The 27,091-nt window shown below is 35.9% G+C and overlaps 2 long non-coding RNA genes across 6 annotated transcripts in view; one reads left to right on the top strand and one right to left on the bottom strand.

The window, feature by feature from the left end:
* LOC103350750 (uncharacterized) overlaps positions 1-15,199 on the bottom strand; it is a 56,428-nt gene extending 41,229 nt beyond the window's left edge. For 3 of the 4 annotated variants that reach the window (XR_011378051.1, XR_011378049.1, XR_011378052.1), the window contains exons 1-3: positions 14,350-15,139; positions 11,656-11,702; positions 9,126-9,213 (exon numbers count right to left, since the gene is read on the bottom strand). This is a non-coding gene — a long non-coding RNA (uncharacterized lncRNA). The other variant, XR_011378050.1, reaches the window with a different exon arrangement.
* Positions 15,200-15,298: 99 nt separating this feature from the next.
* LOC103350749 (uncharacterized) lies at positions 15,299-22,946 on the top strand. 2 transcript variants are annotated; one of them, XR_007909440.2, is made up of 3 exons: positions 15,299-15,385; positions 15,555-15,680; positions 22,565-22,946. It is a non-coding gene; the product is annotated as an uncharacterized lncRNA (long non-coding RNA). The 2 variants fall into 2 exon arrangements; XR_001794754.3 differs by lacking the exon at positions 22,565-22,946 and adding an exon at positions 21,781-21,902.
* Positions 22,947-27,091: the final 4,145 nt, after the last annotated feature.

Below are 27,091 nucleotides of genomic sequence, written 5' to 3'. Positions count from 1 at the left end.
TTTTTTTGACAGGCAGAGTGGACAGTGAGAGAGAGAGACAGAGAGAAAGGTCTTCCTTTGCCGATGGTTCACCCTCCAATGGTCACCGCTGGCCGGCGCACCGCGCTGATCTGATGGAAGGAGCCAGGTGCTTACCCTGGTCTCCCATGTGGGTACAGGGCCCAAGTACTTGGGCCATCCTCCACTGCAATCCCTGGCCACAGCAGAGAGCTGGCCTGGAAGGGGGCAACTAGGACAGAATCCGGCACCCCGACCGGTACTAGAACCCAGTGTGCCGGCACCGCACGGCGGAGGATTAGCCTAGTGAGCCACGGCGCCGGCTTCTTTAATTCAATTTTCTTACGAAACAGGTAAAATGAACTCAGGCATTTGGGTGCTTGATGCAGGAGTAAATGTTCAAGTCTTATAAAGTAATAGCAAAGGGGAAATAAATAAATAATAGCAATGATGTTGATGATGATGGTAAATAAGATTACCAATGCACAGACTTGGATGACCAGTAACAACAACAAAAAAATGTTTGTGTGTTTCACAATCACCTAAGCATGCTGCTTTTTTGTAATGTTATAAATTGTCCATGAGTGATGATCTTTCCTACTCCTTTTTGTTAATTGACTTTAGTTTACATGATATTACAAAGGTATCCTGCCCATAAATCACCTACCTTAGAGAATACCCTTTCCCTTCTGTGTTGGATAATCTGTCTCATTCTCTATGAATCTTGAGGCCCACAGTTGAAAATAAAAACCAGCCCATATTCTGTAAGTATAGTGAAGCAAGACCTTGCCACAGAGGAAAAGAAACATAAAAACATTCAAATTTGGTTTCTGTGCTCAATGAATTTATCAATTAACTATACCTTTTTCCTGCAGGGTCAACAACAGAAAAGATATAACCAAATAGTTTACCTATTCACTTCCCGAAACTGAATGAACAAGGATACTGGACTTTGTAAAACCCTATTGTTTTGCAAGTCTTACTGACATCTGGTGGCTAAATCTCAACACAAGTTGAGCTGTTTTTGCAAGCAAACATCTTGTATTTGTAAACCCACTTGACATTGAGGGAACACTAAACAGTTAACATCTATGTAAGTATTGTAAAGCATTCAAAAGTCACAGCAAAATTTTTGCCACTGATCCATGTTCAAAGATACTCATGAATATTTTCAGGTTTTCAAACTTGTAAACTTGAAGATGGAATTTTCAAGTTTCAATTTTCTGCTGTAAGCTGTTACCATGTGGAAAAAATCTGTGATACTAGGGGTTAAAACAAAATCCCCAAGCAGACTTAATTGATCTTGAATCTATTTTGGATTGTTTTCTTCCACATACACATAGACTACTGAAAGTGGCAATAGTTTTTTTTTTTTTCCCTTAATTTCAGCATTATGTTATAGATGTCCATTTTATGGTCTACATTTTTTTTCTTCATAATGATACTGTTTTCCAGTGGTTTTCAAACTTTAGAGTGCTAAACAATCAATCAGTATTTTCTTATTTTAAAATGCATAGTGAAGAACACTGCTAGAACATCTGAATTAGTAGGTCTTGGGAGAAATATGGAATATGTGTTTTACTCTATTCTTGGACTAGATTTTAGAAATCCCATTGGAATCCATCTTCTGATTTTCAAGTTCTTCTGACCCATATCAGATTCTGCACATCCCCCTTGTCTCTGTAACCCCAAGCTTCTTTGTTACCTACTTACCATCCATTTCTAGAACATCCAATAATGTAATCCTAATTATGCTTTAGTGAACATCTCTGCAACTTCAGACATGTTGATTCAGAACAGCTTGGCCCAAGTCAACTTGAAAGAAATTTACTGATTGCTTCAAGGAAGGATAGGTGATTAGTATTAGAGGAGGCTTTTATTATGAGAATTACTGAAGAAAAAACTGCATCTTAGTGGGATTCCTTCACTGGCAGAATACGTCCTTGGAGGAGTGAGCATCTGGCCTAGTGGTTAAGAAACCAGTTAAGATACCACATCCTACATTACAGTAATTGAGTTTGATCTCCAGCTCTAGCTCCTGACTCTGGGAGACAGAAATGATGACTCAAATAGTGGTGTTCCATCCACCCATGTGAGAGTACTGGATTAACTTCTCAGCTTCTAGCTTATCCTCAATCTCTGGTTGTTGAGGGCATTTGAGGAGTGAACCAGAAGATGGGATCACTCTCTCTCTTTTCTCTGTTTCTTGCTCTCTCTACTGTATCCGTTTTTTTGTATACCAGATAAATAAATACAAATTTTATGGAGAAATATGACCTGTGGTGTGCTATTTGCTGTGTCACTCCATACAGAAAATAAACTCACCTATACCAACAAGTAGAGCAAGAGGCGGTGAAACACAGGTTTCCACAGCAGTCATTTGAACACCAGTATCCAATTGTGTCTTTTTTCTAATTCACATACCTATACAACCCCTTTGCTGTGTTTCTATCATTTGCAAAGTCAGATCTGTTATTTTAGCTTCCTTGCACATGGGCTACTTCACTTTTAAGCTCTTGTGGTTTTCTTGCCCCATTTCTTGAACTCAGAACTTAGAATCCTATTCTCAACTTACAATACACTTATTTGATCTGTCAAAAGAAAAAATTTATTTATTTTCCATGGCTGTAATGTTACTAGTGTTAACCTCCTCATTATCTTCAGAATGTTGTAAAAACTTCATGATTTATCCAACCTCAGTTCATGCTCAAATACCCTCCAGCAAACTTTGAATTTTTAACTGTCTTAGAACACAAGTCCCTCCTTCGTTAGGGTTTATTATTATTATTAATTAAATCATTATACATTCTGTGTGTATGAAAAACCTCTTTCTCCATATAGATAATTACTAGTGACCCTGCAATGGCAGTTTAAATTTTGAACAAGACCTTGTATGATCACCTCCTATAAAAACCATCCTTCCTGTGAGTCAATGTCCTTATGTCCTTTTCCTTCATAGCAATTTTCACAATTTTCAGCCATAGATTTTTATCTTTGCTTGCTGGTATGATATCATTCCACAACAACTGAAATTATGTATGTATTGCCAAATATCAATACTACATATTCAAAAGTGGTATGTTGAATATGTTTTTAGAGGTTTTAGCTTTTAGTCCAAAATAATCGATTAGTATTGAGTTCTAACATTTGCTGACACAGTAGTCTAAAACTGGTTAAGACAACACTAAATTTAGCAACAGAATGCTGATCCTATGAAGCTGAGAGATGCTGTTACTCCATTTATTTATGTAGTTATCAAAACTTTGCAGCAAGTCTCCAGTGCAGTTAATGTCCAGTAATCTCAAATGACTATTGTCCATCTCCATGCACACCCTAAAGCTCTCCACACCTTTTCTGGGTTTCAACCAACATGACGTAGTGCCCAGCAAAAGAATCAAATTTCTGCTCCCCTCTTGCCCTCGCTGTGTCTCAGTTCATTATTTTAGAAAATAACCTCATTTCAACTTGTCCCCACATAATTTTTTGTCTTCTGTCCTCCAATTTTCATTTTATTATGTAAATTCATTGGCTTTTTTTTAATTGTAAACCATGAAATGCAGACTATTTAAAAAGAATTAGTGTATTTTTCAGTTAACAAAAAATACACTGTTGAGGTAAAATAGCATTTGAGGAAAAAAGTACTGTTGCTTTTTAATGTTCATGTGAGGACCTAGGACTTCATACTATTTGCTTCAAGAAGTATCAAAGGCTGGCGCCGCTGCTCACTAGGCTAACCCTCTGCCTGCTGCTCCGGCACCCCGGGTTCCAGTCCCAGTTGGGGCGCCGGATTCTGTCCTGGTTGCTCCTCTTCCAGTCCAGCTCTCTGCTGTGGCCCAGGAGTGCAGTGGAGGATGGCCCAAGTGCTTGGGCCCTGCATTTGCATGGGAGACCAGGAGGAAGCACCTGGCTCCTGGATTCGGATCAGTGCAGTCCGCAGGCCACAACACGCCAGCCATAGCAGCCACTTGGGGGGTGAACCAACAGAAAAAGGAAGACCTTTCTCTCTGTCTCTCACTCTCTCACTGCCTAACTCTGCCTGTCAAAAAGAATAAATAATATAAAAAAGAAGTATCGAAGATTATTGAAAGCTTTCCATTATATACATTTTTCATATAATTTATATTTATAATTGGTACCACAAGTACTTTAATTCACTTTCATGGTACTTCTGTTTTTTATGACATAGAATATATCTTACTTCTTTTTTTTCTCAACTGAATCCCCTAGTATTAAAATGCCAATCTGCCAGCATTATTTTCTTTTTTCACCCAACTTCAACAATTATCAATTGTGATCAATGTTGCTCAATTTTACTTCTTTCCACTTTCCCAATCCCTGATGTTATTTCGAAGCAAATCTCTGACAAAATATAATTTCATTCATATGCAGTGTCTCTAAGCAAAAAAATAAAAAATAAACAACTACAATATCATTATCACATTAAAAAATTTTAACACTAATTCTTTTCTTTTATAAGATTTATTTTATTTATTTGATAGACAGAGTTACAGAGAGAGGTAGAGACAGAGAACCATCTGCTGGCTCACTCTCCAGATGGCTGCAATGGCCAGAGCTGTGCCAGAGCCAGGATCCAGGAGCCAGGAGCCAGGATCTTCCTCTGTGTCACCCACACGGGTGACGGGCCCAGGGACTTGGGCCATCCTCCACTGCTATCCTAGGCCACAGCAGAGAGCTGGATTAGAAGAGGAGCAACTGGGACTAAAACCGGCACCCATCTGGGATTGCTGGAGCTTCAGGCCAGGGCTTTAACCCAATGTGCCACAGCGCCAGCACTAACACTAATTCTTAAAAACAAGAAACATTAAGAGACTGTTAATATAACTATGATTGTTTGATTTTCAAAAATAAATTTTCCAAGTTAGGACCAAAAATGTCTATACATTACAATTGCTGTCTTTTTAAAATTTTATTTCTTTATTTATGTCAACAGATTTCATGTATTTTATGTATACAGGCTTAAGAACATGATAATACTTCCTACCCTTTACCCACCTCCACTTTCCCTCCTCCTTCCTTTCTTATTTTTCTTTTAATTTTTGTGTTACCAAGTTTTTAATTTACTTTATAATCACACACTTAATCTACTATTAAACAGAATTCAACCAATAGAAAGTAGAAAGACTATTGTTCCTCAGGAGTATAGACAAAGGCTATAAACAATAAATAAAATCTACAAACAAGGGCTATAAAAATAAATTTCAACATGTCAATTTCACTCATGAATGTTACTTTTTTGTACTCTAAATATTAGTTACTACTTATCAGAGAAAACATGATATTTGTCTTTTGGGGGGGCTGGCTTATTTCACTGCACATATGGTCTCCAATTGCATCATTTTGTTGCCAAATACAGAATTTCATTCATTTTTATGGCTGAGTAGTATGATGGGTTCTAGTCCTGGTCGGGGTGCCGGATTCTGTCCCAGTTGCCCCCCTTCCAGGCCAGCTCTCTGCTATGGCCTGGGAGTGCAGTGGAGGATGGCCCAAGTGCTTGGGCCCTGCACCCCATGGGAGACCAGGAGAAGCACCTGGCTCCTGCCTTCAGATCAGCGCAATGCGCCAGCTGCAGCGTGCTGGCTGAGGCGGCCATTGGAGGGTGAACCAACTACAAAGGAAGACCTTTCTCTCTGTCTTTCTCTCTCACTGACCACTCTGCCTGTCAAAAAAAAATCTAAAAAAAAAAAAATACTATGTATGTACTGATATATATATATATATATGTACTGATATATATATATATATATATGTCATCAGCTGATGGACATCTGGGTTGATTTCATATCTTTGGTAATAAGAATTGAGTTACTATAGGCATGGAGGACCAGAAAACTCTTTCATATGCTGATTTCCTTTCCTTTGAGTGAATTCCCAGGAATGGGATGGCTGGCTCAAATAGATCTATTTTCAGATTCCTAAGGAATCTCCATACTGTCTCCCATAATGGGTGTACTAGTTTACACTCTGATCCGCAGTGGATTAGAGTGCCTTTTTTTTCCCATATTCTTTGAAGCATTTGTTATTTTTGATTTTTGGATAGCCATTCTAGCTGGGGTGAGGTGAAACTACAGTGTGGATTCGATTTGCATTTCCCTGATGGTTAGTGATTCTAAGCATCTTTTCATGTGTCTATTGGCCATTGTATTTCATCCTTCAAAAAATACCTGTTTGTGTCCTTAGGACATTTCTTAAATGGATTGTTTGTTTTGTTATTGCTGAATTTCTTGATGTCCTTACATTCTGCTTATTAATACTTTATGGTGTTTTCCCCCGTATATCCTATTATGGTTACTGGTTTTTGTTAATTATGGTTCTTTTTCTTTTCTCTATTTTTAGAATATAGCAGTGATGCTATTACTGAAATGAATGAACTCCTTTTCCTGAAATGTAATTATTGACGCTTGAATGATATAATTTTAGTACTGTACACAGGCTTAAGTCATTATTGGGACAGACTTAGAAGAAATGCTTAGAGTGAACTATTAAGTATTCTTAAATGAATTTTGCAGTAACTGGTATTCTTGGTTTTTCCTACTAAAATCACATTAATTCAGAACTTGTAGCCTACTATATGAGTTTGGCAGTCTATGGAGTGACCAGCAACTTTGATGTTTGCACTAAGATTTTATTTGGAATGCAAGGGGGGTTGAAAGATGTTTCAGTAGTAGTATGCATGCAACTAGTTTATTTGAACTATATGCTAAAGGTATCTACAGTTTCTACAAATGGCTTTTTTAAAGTCATCATAGATAGTTGGTGAAAATGTTGAGAATCATACTTTTATTGCACATCAGCTACATGAACAGTTTTGTACAATAAAAATACTAATTTGTTTGATATTTCATGATAAACTACTGTCATGTTCAGCTTCATTGCATGCAATGCAGTCCTGGTCCATCAGATCATGTGTTCTGGAGAGTGTTCTTTATTCAATAAAGTTTTAATTTAGCATAAAAAAACTTTATCAATTGCAAAGTTTGCAAATATTTTTTTCCCATTCTGTTGTTGAGTGTTTCCTTTGCTGTGCAGAAGTATCTTACATTGACATAATTGCATTTGTCTGTGTTTGCTTTTATTGTCTATGCTTCTAAGGACTCATCTAAAATGCCTTTGGCTAGGTCAATGTCTTGTAGTGTTTACTCTAGTTTTCTTCTAGTGATTTGTTGGTTTACATCTTTGAATTGATTTTTGTATACAATACTAGGTAGAGGTCTTATTTTGTACTTGTGCATGTAGAGATCCAATTTCCCCAGCACCATTTGGTGAAAAGACTCCTTTCTCCAGGGAGTGATTTTAGCTCTTTTGTCAAAGGTTAGTTGGTTGTTGAAAAGTGAGTTAATTTCTAAGGTCTCTAATCTATTCTAATTGATCCACATGCCTATTTTTCTGCCAGTACCAGGGTTTTTGGATTATAGTTGCTTGCAATATGTCTTGAAATCTGGTATTGTGATGCCTCCAGCTTGGTTTTTATTGTTTCAGATTGCTTTAGCTATTTGGGGTCTCTTGTGTTTCTATATGAACTTTAGAGTCATATTTTCCTTGATCAGAGAAGATTTCTTATGAGTTGCAATAATCTCTTAGTGGACTCTTTTAGTTTCCCTATGTATAGAATCATGTCATCTGCAAACAGGGATAATTTTACTTTTCTTCTTTTCATATTTGTATCCCTTTGATTTCTTTTTTCTTGATTAATGTCTCTTGTCAAAGCTATATTGAATAGTAATGATTACAGTAGGGATCCTTTCCTGGTTCCAGAACTTAGTGGAAATACTTCCAGTTTATGATGTTGGCTATGGATTTGTCATATATTGCCTTCATCATGTTGAGGTATGTAACTTCTATAACCAATTTGCTTAAAGTTTTTACCATGAAAGGATGCTGTATTTTATCAAATGCTTCATATTCATCTACTGAGATAATCATGTGGTGTTTATTCTTCATTTTGCTAATGTGATGTATCATGTTTATTGATTTGCATATGCTGAGCAATCCCCATATCCAAGGGAAAAATTCCACTTTGTCTGGGCATATGAACTTTTTGATGTGCTATTGGATTTGATTAGCTAGTATTTTCTTGGGGATTTTTTGCATCTATGTTCATCATGTATATTGGTCTGTAGTTCTCTTTCTTGTATCTTTTTCTGGTTTTGGAATTAAGATGATGCTGGCCTAATAGAAGGAGTTTTGGAGGATTCCTTCCCTATATATTGCTTTAACCATATTAGTTAAAAGGAATTAGGTTTTAGTTCTTCTTTAAAAGTTTGGTGGAATTCAGTATTGAAGCCATACAGACTTCTTTTGTTGGTAGGGTCTTTATTACTGATTCAGTCTTCATCCTGGTTATTGGTCTATTAGGCTTTTTATGTCTCCATGCCTCAATTTTGGTAAATTGTATGTGTTCAAAAATCTATCAGTTTCTTCAGCATTTTCCAGTTTGTTGGCATATAGTTGTTTGTAGTAATTCCTGATAATTCTTTTTATTTTTGTGATATTCATTGTTACATCTGATTTTTTGTCTCTGATTTTATTAATTTCGGTGTTTTCTCTGTCTTGAGTTGGGTGGACTAATGGTTTATCAATTTTAATTATATTTTCAAAAAATCAGCTCTTCATTTCATTGGTTTTTAAAATTTCAATTTTTCTTTTTTCTTCTCTAATTTTATTATTTCTTTTTTCCCTACTAATTTTGGGTTAATTTTGTTTTTCTTTTTCTGGGTCCTGGAGATGATTATTGAGTGGTTTATTTGACACATTTTCAATTGCTTAATGTTGGTACTAATTGCTATGTGCTTTCCTCTTAACATTAGTTTTTCTGCATCCCATGTTTTGATATGTTGTGTTGTCATTTTCATTGATTTTGAGGAATTTTTTATTTCCTTTTTGATTTCTTCTATGACCCACTGTTCATTCAGGAGCATATTGTTAAGTCTACATGTGTTGCAAACCTTTTTTATAGCAAAATGCATTCCAAATTTGATGATTTTTTAGAAATAGTTCAATCTGATCATTTGTGACCATGAATCCATCCAAAGATCCAAGGATTAATAAATACAATGGATTATTAAAGGAAAAGTAGATTATTCAAATAATAGTTTTAAAAGTTTACTTACTTAATTTTATTTATTTCCAGGGCAGAGCAAGAAAGTAAAAGTGAGAGAGAAAGAGATTTCTTCCATCAGCTAGTTCACTTCCAAATGCCTACAACAGCCAAGGGTGGATAAAAAAAATCATGAGCCAGAAATGCTGTCCAGGTTACCCACCTACATGGGTGGCAATGATGCAAGTGCTTACTTGAGTCATCACTTGCTGCCACCCAAGGTGTGTATTAGCATGAACCTGGGTCAGAAGCAGTGGGAGAACTTGATTCTAGACACTGTGATTTGGGATGCAGACATTGCAAGAGGGAGCTTAATTTACTGTGTTACAATATCTACCCCCAAAATATAGATTTAAGTAAGAATAACTTTGGGAGATGTTAATTTATCAACCTTGTTTATTTAACTTCAGTCATATTATCTAAAGAACATTGAAGAATTGTGAAAGTAGGTAAGCATGTTTTGTTCCTGATTGCAATAAGAGATCTCTTATGCATCAACAAATGAATTATTTTAAATCGTTTTTGATAAGTTTGGAATGTATCATTCTCCATTTACAAAATATTTAAATAATGGATATTAAAATGACATTGGGTCTCTATCAATTTGATGAAACCATTTTATCTCTTCCTTAACCTGTTAATATGGTAAACTATCACACTCATGTTAGATTATCTGACATTAATCTTTGAAGTCATGAAACTATTTAATGAGGTTTCCTTTTTCTCTTTTTAAGGATAGCACTGGGTTATGGGTTATATTTGCTAACACTTTGAGTGATATCTATGTTTATTTGAAAAACAGGTCTGCTTTTTTGGCACTATTTTTGTTATGTTGGTATCAGCATGTCTTAATCTCATATAAATAGTTGGAAGGTCTGAAAATTTTGAAATAGAAAAAGAGTTTTGCTTCCTTGAAGAGTCTGTGGATTTAGCTTCTATGTTGCATTTTAGTTGTGTTTCTCTGGTAAATAGTCTCTCCTTGACCAAACATTAGCAAGGCTCTTCTGAACCCACTGAGGCCCTAACAGCCCAGTCTTGGCAAGAATTCTGCCAGGTTAATTTAGCAACAATACTTCTGTATGAATATCAGTTTCAATATCTGATCAAGTTCCTCACCCTTTATTATACCCCAAGCATATCTGATCACTTTGGTCTGCCTTTTCAAGCATCTTGTGTCAATTTTGGTGATAGCTTCCCCTGGCCCCTAATAGTTTACCTTAGCAACTTTCTATCCACTGACCCATCCTCTCCTCCTTGAATTAAATTCTCACTTTTCCTTGTTGTATGTGAAGTTGAATCCAATCCCTTCATAGTATTGCGAAATCCCCAGATCCTTGTACCTATCATGATAATCCCTCTTAATAAAGTGTGCCTGCTGTTGTAAATTCCTTCAGGTTAGGGACTGGTCTACATCTCTGCACATTCAATACTTAGCACAACTTTGCCAAGTAGCAAATAATCCATGAATGTATGGGGATACAGGTTGAGAATTTCTGGATCTGATTAAGCACTAACAATGAAAGGAAAATATTTCTCAAACTTTCAAAAATGAAAATAAAATAAAATTATACCAAGAGTCATCTGAGAGGCATCAAATAAAATGGTTAGAAACTCAGACATGTGCTACTACAGGCTGATGTATCTATTGAAAATGGAGAAATTGTCTCACCTTTATAATGATTAATTTTTACAATGGGATCTTCAAATAGGACCAATTAATGCTAGTTCTTACTATTTTTGGGGAGGCAACTTAAGTTTTGTTTTTGATTATCAGGCAGAGATATTTACAGGAAACAGCCCTAGTTTAGTTTTTCTTACATTCTCAAATGAAGCAAAATTAACATTTGCTTATGTGGCCCAACTGCCTTTGGGAGATTCTCAGTTCTGGTCTATTTTTCTTTCATTTAATTTTATTTTATTTTAACAGAACAATTCTCTAAACTCCATGTACATTTTCTCCAAAGCAATCAATGATCCATCTGCTTTAAGACAGAATCAACATACAAAAAGATTTTTCTTATAATACCATTGTTAGCTGGATGATATTTATTTAACTCTTATGGAAATTTTTTGTTTCTATGCCAGCTAATTTGTTGCGTTTATTATTCTACCATGCAAAATAATTATCTTGTGTATTTCAGACAGTAGAGAAGCCTTGCCTCAATTAAAATAGCAAGTCATCCCGTTGTACCATATAAGCATTCAACCCCTGGTCACCTCAAGTTGAATCATCATAGCAAGGTGACAAAATCACTAACTTGATGAAACTAATAATGACTGATAGAACATAACATTATCATTATGCTAAAGATATAACAAAACATTATAATCTACCATATACACAACAGTGTTTTGAAGTTCAAATTTTGCACTTTTCTGAAACCTTTTCTATTTGACTCTTGTTTTGTTTTTGCAAGTCTTGAATATCACAGGGTACAGCCATACATTAAACATTAAAATGTTAATTTGGTTTTTTTGAGAAATGACAGGTTCTAGAGGAAACATTAAGATAGCAAAGACAAACAAATTCTGCATATACAAACCTGTGAAATGTTTTCAAAGGCCTGAAAATCTCTACCCTTGTTCTGATCTTTTAAAAACAAAAGAATAAAAAAAGAGTGAGACTGTAATGAATGCACATATATTTGTTATTCATGTTTCAGAGATGAACCCTTAATTGTTTTCCCTCTGCTATTAACAATCGAAATATTTAGCATACTCTTGAAAATAAAACATGAGTAAAGTATTTAATATTCTAAACATTCCTCTACCATATCCGACTATGCATTTTTCTTTTATTAAATGTACACAGCTCATTTCTCCTTATAGACTACTTAAACTGCTTCATAGAATATACAATCTTTCATTCATTCTTATAGCTTTTAATATGCTTAGCATAATGTCATTCACAAGTAAAACATTCTATAAGTATATTTGAGTTTTCTTTTTAAAAATTATCAAAACCACATCAGTATACATTGATAACATCAAGAGATCTTTTAAATGGAAATGTTAAAAGATACATAAAAACCTTACAAAGCATAGAGAAAGCATGATTGACTAGAAACTGTAAGTCATGTATTATTCCCTCTATAGTGTAAATATTCCTCATTGGCTTGGTCAATGCAAGACCAAATATATCATTTATCATTGTTCGATATGTTTTCCAAGCACTCAAATATTTCTGTAAGTTTTTGGTTTCTATTTTGTTTGGTTTCTTGCAATTGAATCTACTAATTAAAAAAATACTGAAATTCCAAAGTTCAGGCTTGCATAGGTTTCCTGAATGTAGGAATTTCCATGATATACTTAGCTTTAAAAAAATTAATCTTCAGAAGGAAATTACAATTGCATTGAAGTGACAGACAGATTTTAGGCAGATTTTTACAAAATCTTTAAATAGATATTTTTCTTCAAATTTTTTTTTCCTTTGGTGATTAGATCCATTTAACTGTGATTGGAATCAAGGGAATTATTCATATATAGACTTGATATTTTTGAAACATTGGGTTGACAAGTTTTTCACTGTATTTTTCCACATTATAAAGTGCCCCAAGCACTATAGTAATTTTCCCCCCGGAATATATAAAGTGCCTAATATAAACTCTGACTATTGTTGCTGAGTTGGGCTTTAGAATTTTCTCTTGGGGCATTATAATAAGCTCAGCACCCACATTTGTCTTAAAATTCATTATAAAACTACATAAGCCTTCAATATGACAATTTCTATTATTTTGGGACTTTTTTTGTCTAGTCCTAACAAAACTTTTTAAAAGTTTTCAATTTTTCCTATGTAACAGTGTAAGGGAGTAAAATTATCCTTTCCCTACTCATCATATAGTTCATGACTGAGATCCCTTTAAAAATAAAAAGGAAAAATATTAATAAGAGAAGTCTACAAATTTATTTTTTTAACTGATTATTTTTATTTTCTGTTTGTGGAAGGGGGAAGAGAGAGAAGGCAGGGCAGACAGAAATGAAGTACCCTAAGCCCTCTGGTTCAGCTTCTTAGATGACCACGGCAGCCAGGTCTGGGCCAGGCCAACCCTAGTAGCTGGAAACTCCATCCTGATCTCTCACAGGGTTGGCAATGACTCAAGCACTCAGGCCACTATCAGTCACCTTCCTAAGCACGCTAGCAAGAAGCTGAATCAAAGTGATAGAACTGAGCCAGGAACCGGCCCTTCCATATGGGATGCCGGCAACACAGCAGCAACATAATTCACTGTGTCACAACGCCAGTTCCATAAATTTACTGACTTGAAATTTTATGTGCCGTGGGAGCCTTTAAAAATGAAATCCAAAGAAACAGAGAAAATTGTGTTTTGGGGCAGAACTATGAATGGAGGATAAAAGATATGATCTAGTGGTAATAAATGGGAAAACTTAGCAAAGCCTGCTTGTTCAGATTCTACATCTTCATTCCTTTCCTCCAGGTATAAGTAGGAGCTCTCTAAAATGTGGGCTTTGTAACCTACTTTAAAGGAAAGTCAGAATTCTTTTATGGCTTACTTTAGGAGAGAACAGTGACAGAAGGCTAGACAAATCTTTGAAATTTTACCATAGTCTCAGAAGCTAAGATGTCATGTTTCAAGGTAGCACGCCCTCAACCTCATCAAGAACAAACAGTAATTTCAGGAAAAAATGATTCATAAAGATAAGAGTATTATGCCAAATAGAAGGGATCACATTTCTGTTATTATTTAAATATCTATAGCTTAGTTTGGAGAATGTGCCATTTAATTCATCAAATGTCCATTATGTGTCAGGCTAAGAATTGGTGAAAAACCAAATGGAAAATAATTCACTAAGTGTTGAACAAAATGAATGACAAATGTTTTGTTGTAGAGAGGCAGAGGTAGGAGTGAGAAGAACATAGATACAGAGGCACAAGATGTATATTTCTATTCAGTTATGGTTGACTCTCCTCTGTATGCAAAAATATACCCAGTGATCCTGGAAAACCAAGAATGGCAAAGCATTCATGTTAATAATTATTTTGATTGTCTATAGGGATGCACTCCAGTTGGAAAGGAAGGATTGTTGAATTTTCTTGGAATTTTTTGATGGTAAAGAGTAGGGGAAATTGACCAAGAAATAGAGAGGATTAGGAATAGTTTTCAGGATGGAAATCTTTGATTCTAATATTTAAATTTTCATTCCTCTGTGAATTTGGGAAATGCTATTCTGTAGAAATTCCCTAGCTTACCCAAGCAAAACATTAGAACTGGACTTACCAATACAGGTAATTCTCTGAGGTTCTGGAAAAGTGTGGTGGAGAAATTGCCATCGATTGCCATGTTTACGTCTTCCCCTAAGACATTATACTCCTGTTCAGTTGGGGCTCAATAAATACTTGCTGAGTAAAAGTGTAAGTGTGTAGCATTAAAGAGCTGCTTCATTCTTTTGATTAAATCAAGAAGAAAAGCAAAATGTTTAAAAATGTTCATATAAATTGAAAATGAATGTTTTTAAAATCCATTCCTTAGCTAGCTAGCTAAGTTTCCCACTAGTTCAAAGATAAGTAGTAAAACCAACTTGTGAACAAGATTTGGTATGCAAGGATAGACAGCAACATAGTATGAACTACAAAACAATGATCCTTTCCCTTTTTCCTTATTCTCATTTAGGAAACTATCAAATTACATTTTGGCATGCACGAGATAATAGGGTAGTGGGGTGGCCAAATATGATGGCGTTCATTACTGAATTTAAACAGTGTAATAAAACCTCATATACAATAATATGTCCAGGAACAGCATAAGCCCTAGTATTGAAAATGAAACATTAGTTGTAAACCATTATCCTACTGGAGAGCATTGTTAAGGGAAATTTTAAGAATTTTAAATAGTTAAAATTTAGGGGAATAACAGCAATATGATTGGGAGATATTTAATTCAGTTAAGTGTGCAGTCTCCAAGCTAATGAATTACTTTTTTAAGAGAGAACCATAGTACATTTGGACAATAACATAAAATTAATTAACTCAGTGTCACAGTACACACAGATTTTGAAACACAAAAAAGCTCAGTGTTACCTGAGTATGAGCCAGAAACTCTGTTTTCCAGACGTAGACCTAGATGATCACTGTAACTCATGTCATTTTATGACATTTCATGGAACATTTGGTCATTATGACATTTATGATGCAATGAAATAGGCCATAAAATGCTGTAAATTGTTGGCAACAAAAGACATTCGTATTTGTGATGGGCATTTTAGTTTCAATCAAGATGTTAGTAGGTTAAATCGAAGCTCAGCTTAGAGTTGAATGTTAGTTTTAATTTAGATTTCTTTTCTTTTCCTCTGTCCTCTCCTTTTACCTCTCATTCTTCCCTGCCCTGCCCTCCTCACCTCTCTGTTATTCTATGAAGTCAGATTTGCAGGACAAGTTTTAAAATAATTATTTTTGTTCAAAACTTCAATGTCAATGCTTCTATAGAGTGAAACAACATCTATGAATTTATGAATGAGAGCTGCAAATTCAGAAACTGGAAAACACATGAATTCCAGGTCATTTGTATATCTTGTGCTCGAGTGAAATGTGAAACATGAAAAATTTCTAATAGTAAGTGATGACTGTGGTTTTCCTATATCTTGCAATATTCTTTCTTGAAAACTTTTTTTAGCAACTACTGTAAGATTTTTTAAATGTCAGAACTGACCTCACTGAATTATGCATGGAAAAAGATACTAAAGTGCTTTTCCAGGAAATAGATGTAAAAGGCATAGAAGTCATCTTAGGAAGAGAAAGACAAATGTGAACCACAGAGCCATCTACTAACAAAGCTTAGATCTTAGTTCTCTTAGATCTTGTTACTTTGTTTAGTTTAGTATTTATAAATTCAACAGAATATCATTTGAATAATAACATTTGGTGCTACATACATTATAACCAAACTGTTAAAAAACATAACTAGCCACAATGCTCGAGCAAATGTATTGGTAAAAGTCCAGCTACAATCATATATTAAAGTAAGAGTAACACTATTATTATCAAGGATGCAACATTCCACACTCCCTGTCTTGTGGTTGATACACAAAGAAAAAGTTACTGCCCTTAGGAAATGAATATAAACATTCCTGATATCAATTTTTTACCTGTTGGCAAACATCTCTCACCATTGGGATGAAAGAGATGTTTGAAATGCTTTAATAATTAAAAAGAAAAACATATACAAATATTCTTTTCAAAAAGGTCTATTTATTTATTTGAAAGCAAAGTTACAGAGGAGGAGATACACATAGAGAGAGAGACAGACAGACAGACAGACAGAGAGAAATATTCCAGCCTTTGTTTTCATTCCCTAAATGGCTGCAACAGCCAGGGCTGGGCCAGGCCAAAGGTAGGAGTCAGAAGCTTCACCCAGGTTTCCCGTGTGGGCATAGGAGGCCCAAATATTTAAGTTACCTTCTACTGCTTTATCAGATGCATAAGCAGGGAACTGGATTGGACATGGAGCAGGGAGAATATAAACAGGTGCCTATAAGGGATGCTGGTGTCACAGACAGCAGCTTTACCCACTATGCCTCAGTCCTGACTCCAAATATTCTTTTTTTAAAATTTTTATTTTTGACAAGCAGTGTTAGACAGTGAGAGAGAGAGAGACAGAGAGAAAGGTCTTCCTTTCCATTGGTTCACCCCCCAAGTGGCTACCACTGCCGGCACATTGCAGCCAGCACGCGTCGCCAATCTGAAGCCAGGAGCCAGGTGCTTCCTCCTGGTCTCCCATGCGGGTGCAGGGCCCAAAGAGCTGGGCCATCCTCCACTGCACTCCCGGGCCACAACAGAGAGCTGCCCTGGAAGAGGGGCAACCGGGACAGAATCCGGCGCCCTGACCGGGATTAGAACCCGGGGTGCCGGTGCTGCAGGTGGAGGATTAGCCTAGTGAGCCGCGGCGCAGGCCCAATCAAATATTCTTTTAAAAATGTTTCCCTAAGTAATTTTGTAAAGTTTAGAAGAATGTAATATTTATAGTTTTTCAAAAATGTAGCATATACATATCTACTCAGTACTATATGATGTTTCAGTTCATGTATACATTGTATAATGTTCAATAAAGTTAAATATATGCATTTCTTTTTTTAACTTTTATTTAATGAATATAAATTTCCAAAGTACAGCTTATGGATTACAATGGCTCCCCCCCCCATAACTTCCCTCCCACCCGCAACCCTCCCATCTCCCTCTCCCTCTCCCCTTCCATTCACATCAAGATTCATTTTCGATTCTCTTTATATACAGAAGATCAGTTTAGCATATATTAAGTAAATATTTCAACAGTTTGCACCCACATAGAAACACAAAGTGAAAAATACTGTTTGAGTACTAGTTATAGCATTAAATCAGAATGTACAGCACACTAAGGACAGAGATCCTACATGAGGAGTAAGTGCACAGTGACTCCTGTTGTTGACTTAACAAATTGACACTCTTGTTTATGGCCTCAGTAATCACCCTAGGCTCTTGTCATGAGTTGCCAAGGCTATGGAAGCCTTTTGAGTTCACCGACTCTGATCAAAATATATGCATTTCTTCAAACACTCAATGGTGAAAACATCCAAAATCCTAACATCATTTGTTCATTTTACAGTGCATTCATATATATAGTCATTATTTTGTGCAACAGAACCCTGAACTTCTTGTTTTATGTAGTTATAACCTATCACCCATTAATCAACCTTCCCTTCACTTTCCCTCCATATCTTCTCATAAACACCATTATACTCTTATTTTCCATGATATTTCCTTCTTGTTCAGACTCCCCATTTGAGTGAGATCATGTGTTACTTTGTCAACCTGTACTTGGCTTATTTAGAAAACTAATTTCAGTTTCCTTGGAAGTATACCCAGCTGTGTGATTGCTACATCAATTTTCCCAGTCCCATTTACTGAAAAGATTATACTTTTTCCAGTGGATATTCTTAACAACTCTGTCAAAGCTCAATTGGCTACAGATGTGTGCAGTTACTTACAGGGTCTCTGTTCTGTTCCATTATTACAGAGAAATTGCTATTGCCAATATCATGCTGCTTTAATTACTGTAGCTTTATCATATGTTTTAAAGTCAATTATTGAAATGCCTCCTGTTTTATACTTTTGCTCAAACTTGTTCTGGCTATTTGGGATCTTTTGTGGTTCCACAAAATTTTTTTTTTATTTTTTCCTCACTTCTCTGAAAAAATATTATTGGTGTTTTGACAAGGAATGTGTTAAATCTGTAAATTACTTTGTGTAGTTGCACATTTGATGATATTTATTCTCCGAGTGCATGAAAATAAGGTATACTCCCACTTTGGGGTCCTCTTCAATTTTTTTCATCAGTGATTTATAGTTTTCTTTATAGAGATCTTTCACCTCTTTGGTTAGATCTACTCCTAGATTTTTTACGTAATTATTGGAAATGTGAGTCTTTTTCTCATTTATTTTTCTGATGATTCAGTGTTGGTGTACAACAATGCTGCTAACATTTGTCTACAGACTTTACACTCTGAAGTTTTGCTGAATTTGTATATTAGTTCTAACACCGTTTTGGTAGAGTCTATGACAATTTCCTGTTTTCCAATTTGGACGTCATCTATTTCTCTGATTATTTTGTCTAATTTCTCTGACTGGGATTTCCAATACCGTGTTAAATAAAAATGGTGATATTTGACATTTTATTCCCAGAGCAAATTTTCAGTATAGATATTATTATGTCTATTTTACACATAGGGAATTAACATCAATTAATGTAATTTTCTTACCTGTGATGACAGAGCTCAGAGGTGTTATATTATAAGTTAATGCCATTTTCCTGCTATTTTTTGGTTTCTTTTTTTGGTCTCCTTTTTCCTAAAAGATGATACATTCATTTATTTATTGAAAAGGCAGAGTGACACAGAGATAGAGATGGAGACAGAGATCTTCCATCTACTGATTCACTCCCCAAATGTTTGAAACAACCAGAGATAGGCTAGGCCAAAGCCAAGAGTCAGAACTCTATCCAGGTCTCCCACGTGGGTGGCAAGGGCTTAAGCACTTGGTCATTTTCTGCTGCCTTCTCAGTTGCATTAACAGGAAGCTGGATCAGAAGTAGTAAAACTAAGATCCAAACCAGCACTCTGATATGGGGTGCCAGCATCACAAGCAGTGATTAAACCCTCTCTGCACAATACTATCCCTGTTTTGTCTCAAAATTTTGTCACAAATGTTGGAACTATTTCTGGGGGTATTTGAAGTCAGAGATCATAGTAACTCATAAGAGGTATTATGGATAAATATTTGTGTTTCCCCAAAACTCATCTGCAGAAGCTCTGCTTCGCTGAGTGATGGTGTTTGGGAGATAATTAGGTAGGCATGATATCCTGGGGGTGGTGTCCTTAAAATGGGATAAGTGCCCTTAAAAGAAGAGTAAGGGTCACAAGCTCTGTTTCTCTCCCCACCACCACCCCCTTTTTCTCTCTCCATGCACACACTGAGGAAAGACAAGCGCTCACACAGAGAGAAAGCAGCCATTTACATGTCAGAAAAAGAGCACCATTACCACTGGTGCCTGATTTTGGACTTCAGGGCCTCCAGACAGTAAGAAATACATTCCTGCTATTTAATCCATCCAGGCTATACTTAATTTAAATAGCTTGAGCTGACTACTACAGAGAGAACAGTAAACAATAAATGTTTTATGAGGAGAAATAAAGGTTTTTATAATTTAAAAATGATCTGGGTTGGGTATTTGCGGATCATCAGGTTAAGCCACCACACGGGATGACCACGTCCCATACCAGAATCCCGGGATGGGAGACCCAGTGCTGCCTCTACTACAGTGCAGCTCCTGCTGACGCATACCCTAGGAGGCAGCAGATGATGGCTCAAATACTTGGGTATCTGCATCCAAAGTTGGAGACTCAGATAAAGTTTCTGGCTCATGGCTTCAACCTGGCTCAATCCTGGCTATTGCAGACACTGGGGAGTGATTCAGCTATCAGCTGACAAAAGATTGTCCCACGACTCTGTAAAACACCAATATATTCTCATCACTATAGCTTTACATTTCCTTGAATGTTATTGAAATAGAATCATATATTATTTAACATTTGGGAGTTTAAGTTCTTTCTTTTAGCAAAATGTATTTGAAATATGTTCATATCATCCTTTTTCACTAATAAAAGAGAAAAGATTTCGTGTAGTTCATAGATGCAAATCTGAGAATATAATAATTCCTTCCCCTCCTCCTCCTTCCTTCCTTTTTTTCTTTTTTAACTTTTGTGATAACATATTTTTAATTTACTTTGTAATCACAAGCTCAATGCTCCATTAAATAGTTCAACAAATAGAAAAACCATTGTTCAGCAGAAATATAGACAAGGTCTATAAAAGTATGGCTGAGTAAAATTTTACAATATTTACACACTATAATTTGCTAACCATTCTACAAATTATTTTTCTAAATGCTTATTTAAAACAGACAGAGTGGGAGAGGCAGAAAGAGATAGACCTCCAGTCTGCTGGTTGACTCCCGGAATGCACAACAGTGGACGCAAAGCCAGGATGAAGCCAAAAACCAGGAACTCCATTCAGGTCTCAGATGTGGATGTTAGGAATTCGTGTACTTGAGCCATCATCTGCTGCCTCTACGGAGCATGAACAGGAAGCTGGGAAGAGTGGAGTACTGAGGACTCAAACCTGCACTCTGATATGGGAGGTGGGTGGCCTAAGTGGTGGCTTAACCCTTTGTGCCACAACATCTACCCCCAATCCTACAATTTAAATATACATGATTTCATTCTACTTCTTGATAATTATGAGTAAAGCTGCTATACACTCAGAGACAGGTTTTGTTTGATGATAGGTTTTTATGACTCTAGGGAAAAGTACCTGGGTGATGAATTGGTGGCTCATAGGAAGCACATGTTTAAATTAGTTTGTTTGCAAGAAATTACCAAATTGTTTCCCAAAGCCATTGTTCTGTTTATATTCTTACCATCCCTGAATTGTAGCTTCTCCATGTCCTCCCCAGCATTTGTTATTGCCAGTTATTTTAAGCAATGCTAATAAGTATGCACACAGTTTTCATGTAGCTTGGAGTTGAATTTATCTAATAATTATTTGCATTGAGCACATTTTTATGTGCTTGTGTGTCATCAAAATCTTAGCACAATGTTCAGATTTTTGTTCATTTTTCATACTGGATTCTTTTTTTTTGGTTTTTAGAATTTTAGTGTTAAAGATACATATCCCTTTCCAGAAATGTGACTTGCAACCATTTTTTCCAGCTCAGTGGTTGCTTATATTCTTCTAAGAGTTCTCTCACAGAACAAACACAATTTTACAAGACCTGATTTGTCAGTTATTCTTTTTTGTATCATAGTGGCAGAAAAGTGGCTAGATCCTTTCCAGTCCACCATATAAAGGGTTATGGTTGATTTCCCTACACCAAGAGACAGGTAAATATGAAAAAAATACAATACATTTATGTACTAGTAATTTTATGTGACACACAAGACTTCAGGTTGAGAAACCCCAAATCTAGAGTTAACTTTCCATTTTTTTGTTTGTTTCAGTTGGATGAAGTATGTACAGCCATGTAGGAATTTGGTAAGATAAAATGATTGTGATCTAATGCTGATAGGTATGAGGAAACCCAAAAGGACTGTCTGCTTAGATTTTTCTTAACCTTTCCATGTAGCATTTCTTCCTCCCAGGTATATGGAAGGATCTGAGATTGGAGTGGAGTGTGGTGTCTTATTATCTACAGTCAGGAAAGGCAGATTATAGGATGTCTTCATGACCAACTTCAAGACAGAAAGGCAAGTGAATAATTTTCCTAGTCTTTAAAGCTTGCTTTGTACAAAAATAATTCTGATTTCTATGATTTGCTTTGAGGAAGAGAAATTCTAATTTCCATTGCTTTCTTTGGTGGGAAGCAAGAAGGTGCAAGAGATGGGAGTACAGGAGAATGTCAGAGTGACATTTCGCCTCTGTGATCCTCATTTTGGGAAATCATTATTTGAGCCCCAGTAGTATGTTTCTGGTGTCTTACCTAAGAGCTCTGAATAATCTAAGAAAATAAAAATTCTCAACTATGATTTATTCTAAAATTTCAGGTTTCATATTTTACATTTAGAATTGCCATCCATTTTGACTTAACTTTTGTAATAGTAGATAGGTGTTGAGTTTCATTTTTTAAAAATTTGGTTGTCCAGTTATTCCAACATAATTTATGGAAAAGACTATTTTTCTCTATTGAATTACCTTTGCATCTTTATCAAATGTCAACTTATTATTTGAATAAGTCTACTTTTGTATTATTCTGTTCCACTGATTCATGATTCTGTATTTTAACTATTAACACAATATTTTGATTACTGCATCTTTCTAGTAGGTCTTGAAATAAGGTAATACGAGTACTCTAAATATGTCCAGAGAGGAAGTAACATAGAAAATCGCACCTTTTGTCTTATGTCGACTAGGTCTGAAGACACCCCACATTGTCATCAGCTCTCAGTCACCTGGCCACACGTAACTGCAAGGGATCCTGGTAAATGTAGTGACGCTCTACGTGCAGGAGGAAGAGCAACTGAGCTGGTAACCAGCCAGCCACTTTCTGAGCCGGAGATTTGTAAATATTTTGTTTCATTTTGAGTGACAACACAGCCAAGATCAATTACTTCCACTTGCACTTCACCTTTCCAATCTCATCTTCAAGTATTCCCTACGTAAATTTTACTAAAGTAACAAAAACCCAAGTTCTATGATTATGTTTTCTCTCATTTATCTTGCTTTCTCTGTACATCTCAAAAATCCAGCTTAGCACTCTTGGGCTATCTCGGGTGCCACCCACTAAATTAAATATTTCTGGATTTCTAAATTGGTATTCTTTCTCCTTTTTCTGGGCTTCCCTATATTTTATATTGATAATATTATAATTTTATTTCCTTCACAATTATTTTTATCTTCTTATGACTTTCCAAAGGTTTTTATTCCTTGAAGAGAGTGCTCATCTCTTATAAATATGTTATATTCATTCCTGTATTCCTAACATAAGAACTCGATAAACATATGTTTTATTGGCGATAGTTCAGCCAAAGGGCCCTGACATTCTTAGTGAATTAAATGAAGTCATCATCAGGCTAAAGCTCAAATAAAAAACAACAGAATTAATATGGCATTTTGTCATGGTGACGAGCTTAGAGAAGTACCAAAGTATGGTTCTCTAAACCTGCCATTATTAAGGAATGACAGAAGGGTAAGATCTGACTTCGAAAGTCCGGACCAATGATCATAGTCATAGCCATGTTTCTTAAAAGAGCAGAGAAAGAAGTCAAAACATACCTTTATCACTTCCTATACTTCTTGTCCTTAACAGCCTTGTCAGGGTGTCCAAAGGGAGTTACAGGAGGAAGAACAAAAAGCTAAGAATGAAATATGGAGAATGACCCTGAGTTTAAGGTAATTTGAAATATTCTTTGGCCTACATAAATCAACCGACTGTCAGAGTAATAACAGAGAAGCATGTCCTGGCATAAATTTTATTAATTAAGTTAAGAACTGTAATGCCATTAATTAATTTAAAGTTTATAATATCCTAATAGAACCGATGGGACTTCTCAGCATTTTAATATCTAATTTCTGTTGTAGATGGATATTGCCTACTTTAATTTCTTCCAGATACCATTGTGTAGCCTGGTTTCTGGTTTTATTTCTCCAGGCATGTCTTAAACGCAAAAGTGATTTACAAATAATCAAAGAAAGAATATCTTTTTCATAAATATTAAATTTTTTATTTTATTTCTTTTTTTAAAAAGATTTATTTATTTATTTGAAAGTCAGAGTTACACAGAGAGAGGAGAGGCAGAGAGAGAGAGAGAGAGAGAGAGGCCTTCCATGTGATGGTTCACTCCCCAGATGGCCGCAACGGCTGGAGCTGCACCGATCCGAAGCCAGGAGCCAGGAGCCAGGAGCTTCTTCCAGGTCTCCCATGTGGGTGCAGGGGCCCAAGGACTTGGGCACCTTCTACTGCCATAACAGAGAGCTGGACAGGAAGCAGAGCAGCAGGGTCTTGAACCGGCGCCCATATGGGATGCCGGTGCTTCAGGCCAGGGTGTTAACCCAGTGCACCACAGTGCCGACCCCAAATATATTATTTTATTTCTAAGAAATTTTAGCATATTTATTAATATGGCCACATAATATATTGTCATTTTTTTTCTTTCTTAGTTCAAAAGTATCATATCTTCATTACCTGCTCCTTTTCCCTAATAAATTAGTGATATTGGAACTGCTCAATATGCTCCTTTTTGTTTGTTTCTTCAGAGACTGCCTCGTATAAAATGGATAAAAATTTTCTGGATAAAATTTAAGAAAAGTAATAAATATTATATTTACATACAATTTTCTTCTGAGAACTGTATCATTATTTTTTCATCAATTATTCAGCTGGACTCTCAGCTCCTCCAAAATTTAAGGTCAACTTTTTCTATAATTTCATCTCCCACTTGTCTCTCTGCTTTAGTAATAGCATGTTTTCCTATATTGTTCCAGCTTCAAGGAATGTCTTTTTCCTCTTCCATTATGTTTTAATCATAGCTTCCTCTACACCTACATACATACATAAAATAACATCATAACTACAGTATAACCTTCAGCCACAATTCACATACCCCTTGCTTCTTTTCAACACTTGTTGCCATCCAACAGGTTTAATAACATTTCCTCTAATATAACTATGTTTTGTACACACCTTGTGGTAGGACGTTTCTGAAATGTTTCTAAATGATGACTGATTCCCAACATCCTTGCCATTACACAATCTTCCCCTTTGAGTGTGAACTGAACCTAATAACTTGTTTCCAACAAAAGGAATACAGCCAAAGACATGGAAGGTTACACCCAATATCAGGTTACAATGTAGCTTGCTTCTTGCTAACTCTCCCTCATGAATTTGCTCATTCTGATGAGGAAAGCTACCATGTTACGAAATGCTTTAAGAAAGGCATATGAGTCCAAGAACTAAGGTGGCTTCTGGCAAACAGCCCACGAAAAATTTACTCCTCTATCCAAGAACCCAAGAATAGTCTGAATCCTATCAAATCAACAACCACATGAGTGGGTCCAGAGCTGACTTTCCTTCCAACATAGTAAATAAATCTTGAGATTTACTATGATGTGGACTAGGAGAAACCAGAGTTAGATGATCAAGGAAAGTTATCCTAAAATAGCTCTATTATTTCATCTGCTTATTAGGGGGAATGGGGATTAGAAGAATGTGAGATTTGGAACTGAATCAGAGTTATTTCTGCTTCTGCCATGTTGTTAACAGAATGGATTTGTAAAAATATAACATCAGCTTCCTTACTGAATAAATGTAATATCTATGTTGTAGGGTTTGGTAAAAACCATGTCTAATCAATAAGAGATGCTCAACAGTGTTGTCATTATAGTATTTGACTATAAGAATGGATCTTTTTAAATGGTGAATTTAAAATTACATAATTAAGTAATGGAAAATATGCATTACAAATACTCCTCTTAAAAGCAAACACTGGGACTCAGTGATGTTGTTTCTTAGTTGTTTAATAAGAATGGCAGAAGCAAAACCTGAACTCATTGATTTGTTGCAAACATTAAGCAACTTTGGTTTTCATGTTGGTTCAATGTCAAAAGATGTTCATTATAAATTATTTCATATAATGCCTATCAACAGTTAAAAAAAAACCTTCAAAATGTGCTCATGAAAATAAAGCAAGAGTATCATCCAACATTGCTGAAATGAAACCCTTTGAGGTCATCTCTTGATCAAATAAAATAAATAATATATGGAACACATTGTGATTCCTCCAAGAATATATATATATACATATATATATATTATTTTCATTTATTTGAAAGACAGAGAGAGAGAGAGAGGTCTTCCATCCACTGGTTCACTCCCCAAATGACTGCAATGGCCAGAACTGAGCCAATCCAAAGCCAGGAGCAAGGAGCTTCTTCCAGGCCTCCCACGTGGGTGCAGGAGCAATTGGGCCATCCTACTCAGTTTTCCTAGGTGCATTAGCAGTGAGCTGGATTGGAAGTGGAGCAGCTGGGACTTGAACCAATGTCCATATGGGATGCCGGCGCCTCAGCTGGGGCTTTAACCCACTGCACCACAGCACCGGCCCCTATTTGTATTATTTATTATTTAAAGAATTTTATTGACTACTTACCTGCCTCCCTTCCATATCTTATCCATGCATATTTTTAAAGGGATACCCTCAAACTCTCACCTGTATACTGAGTTTATTCACAAGTAACAATACTTCTCTATGCAACTGCTTTGTCCCAATCATCTGTAGATTTTATTTGTTTGATGAGCAAGTTAGAAGACCATATTAATCTTCATGTTTTATAGATTTCAGCTCCTGTAGAGTGACCAGGAAATCACCAAAACCATTGTCCATCCTGAACATGAATATCCAACATTCTGGAGTGTCCATACCACTTAAAACTATGCCACTATTTCTCCCTGCTTGCCAGGACATCGCAATCTCACTTTGCTGTCCCCAAGACTCATATCATTTCTTTGCTCTCCTTTATGGTGATGTGCTTCAAAGGGGTTTTCTATGTTAATTTCCTCTAGTCTCATTCTTTAACTCTGTAGGCTTTCACCCTCTAGTCTCTTGAATAATTGGGAAATTACTCTTGCCAAAATAAAAATAATCTTGATTTGGCTAATGTAACTACCAATCCTCAAACCTAACTTTATTTGAGCTACCACAGCTAACTAAAATTTGGCCACGGGGAATTACTTGTTCCTTCTTGATCTTTTTATTAGTTGATTTTTCTGAGTGTGGCCATCTCCTATCTTTCATGCATCATTAGATTCTTTGTTTCAACCTAATTTTAGTATTCCATACCTTTTGAATATCTTAATCTAAGAATTCCCCAGGGCCCTACATTTGGCCTTTTTTTCTCTATATCATCACCACCCAATTGAAACATGAGCCAAAAATATGAGC

The sequence above is a fragment of the Oryctolagus cuniculus genome, chromosome 8 (genome assembly GCF_964237555.1).
Source record: "Oryctolagus cuniculus chromosome 8, mOryCun1.1, whole genome shotgun sequence".
NCBI lineage: Eukaryota > Metazoa > Chordata > Mammalia > Lagomorpha > Leporidae > Oryctolagus > Oryctolagus cuniculus.
Note: the sequence above shows the minus strand (reverse complement) of the source record. Positions and strands in the feature narration are given on the sequence as shown.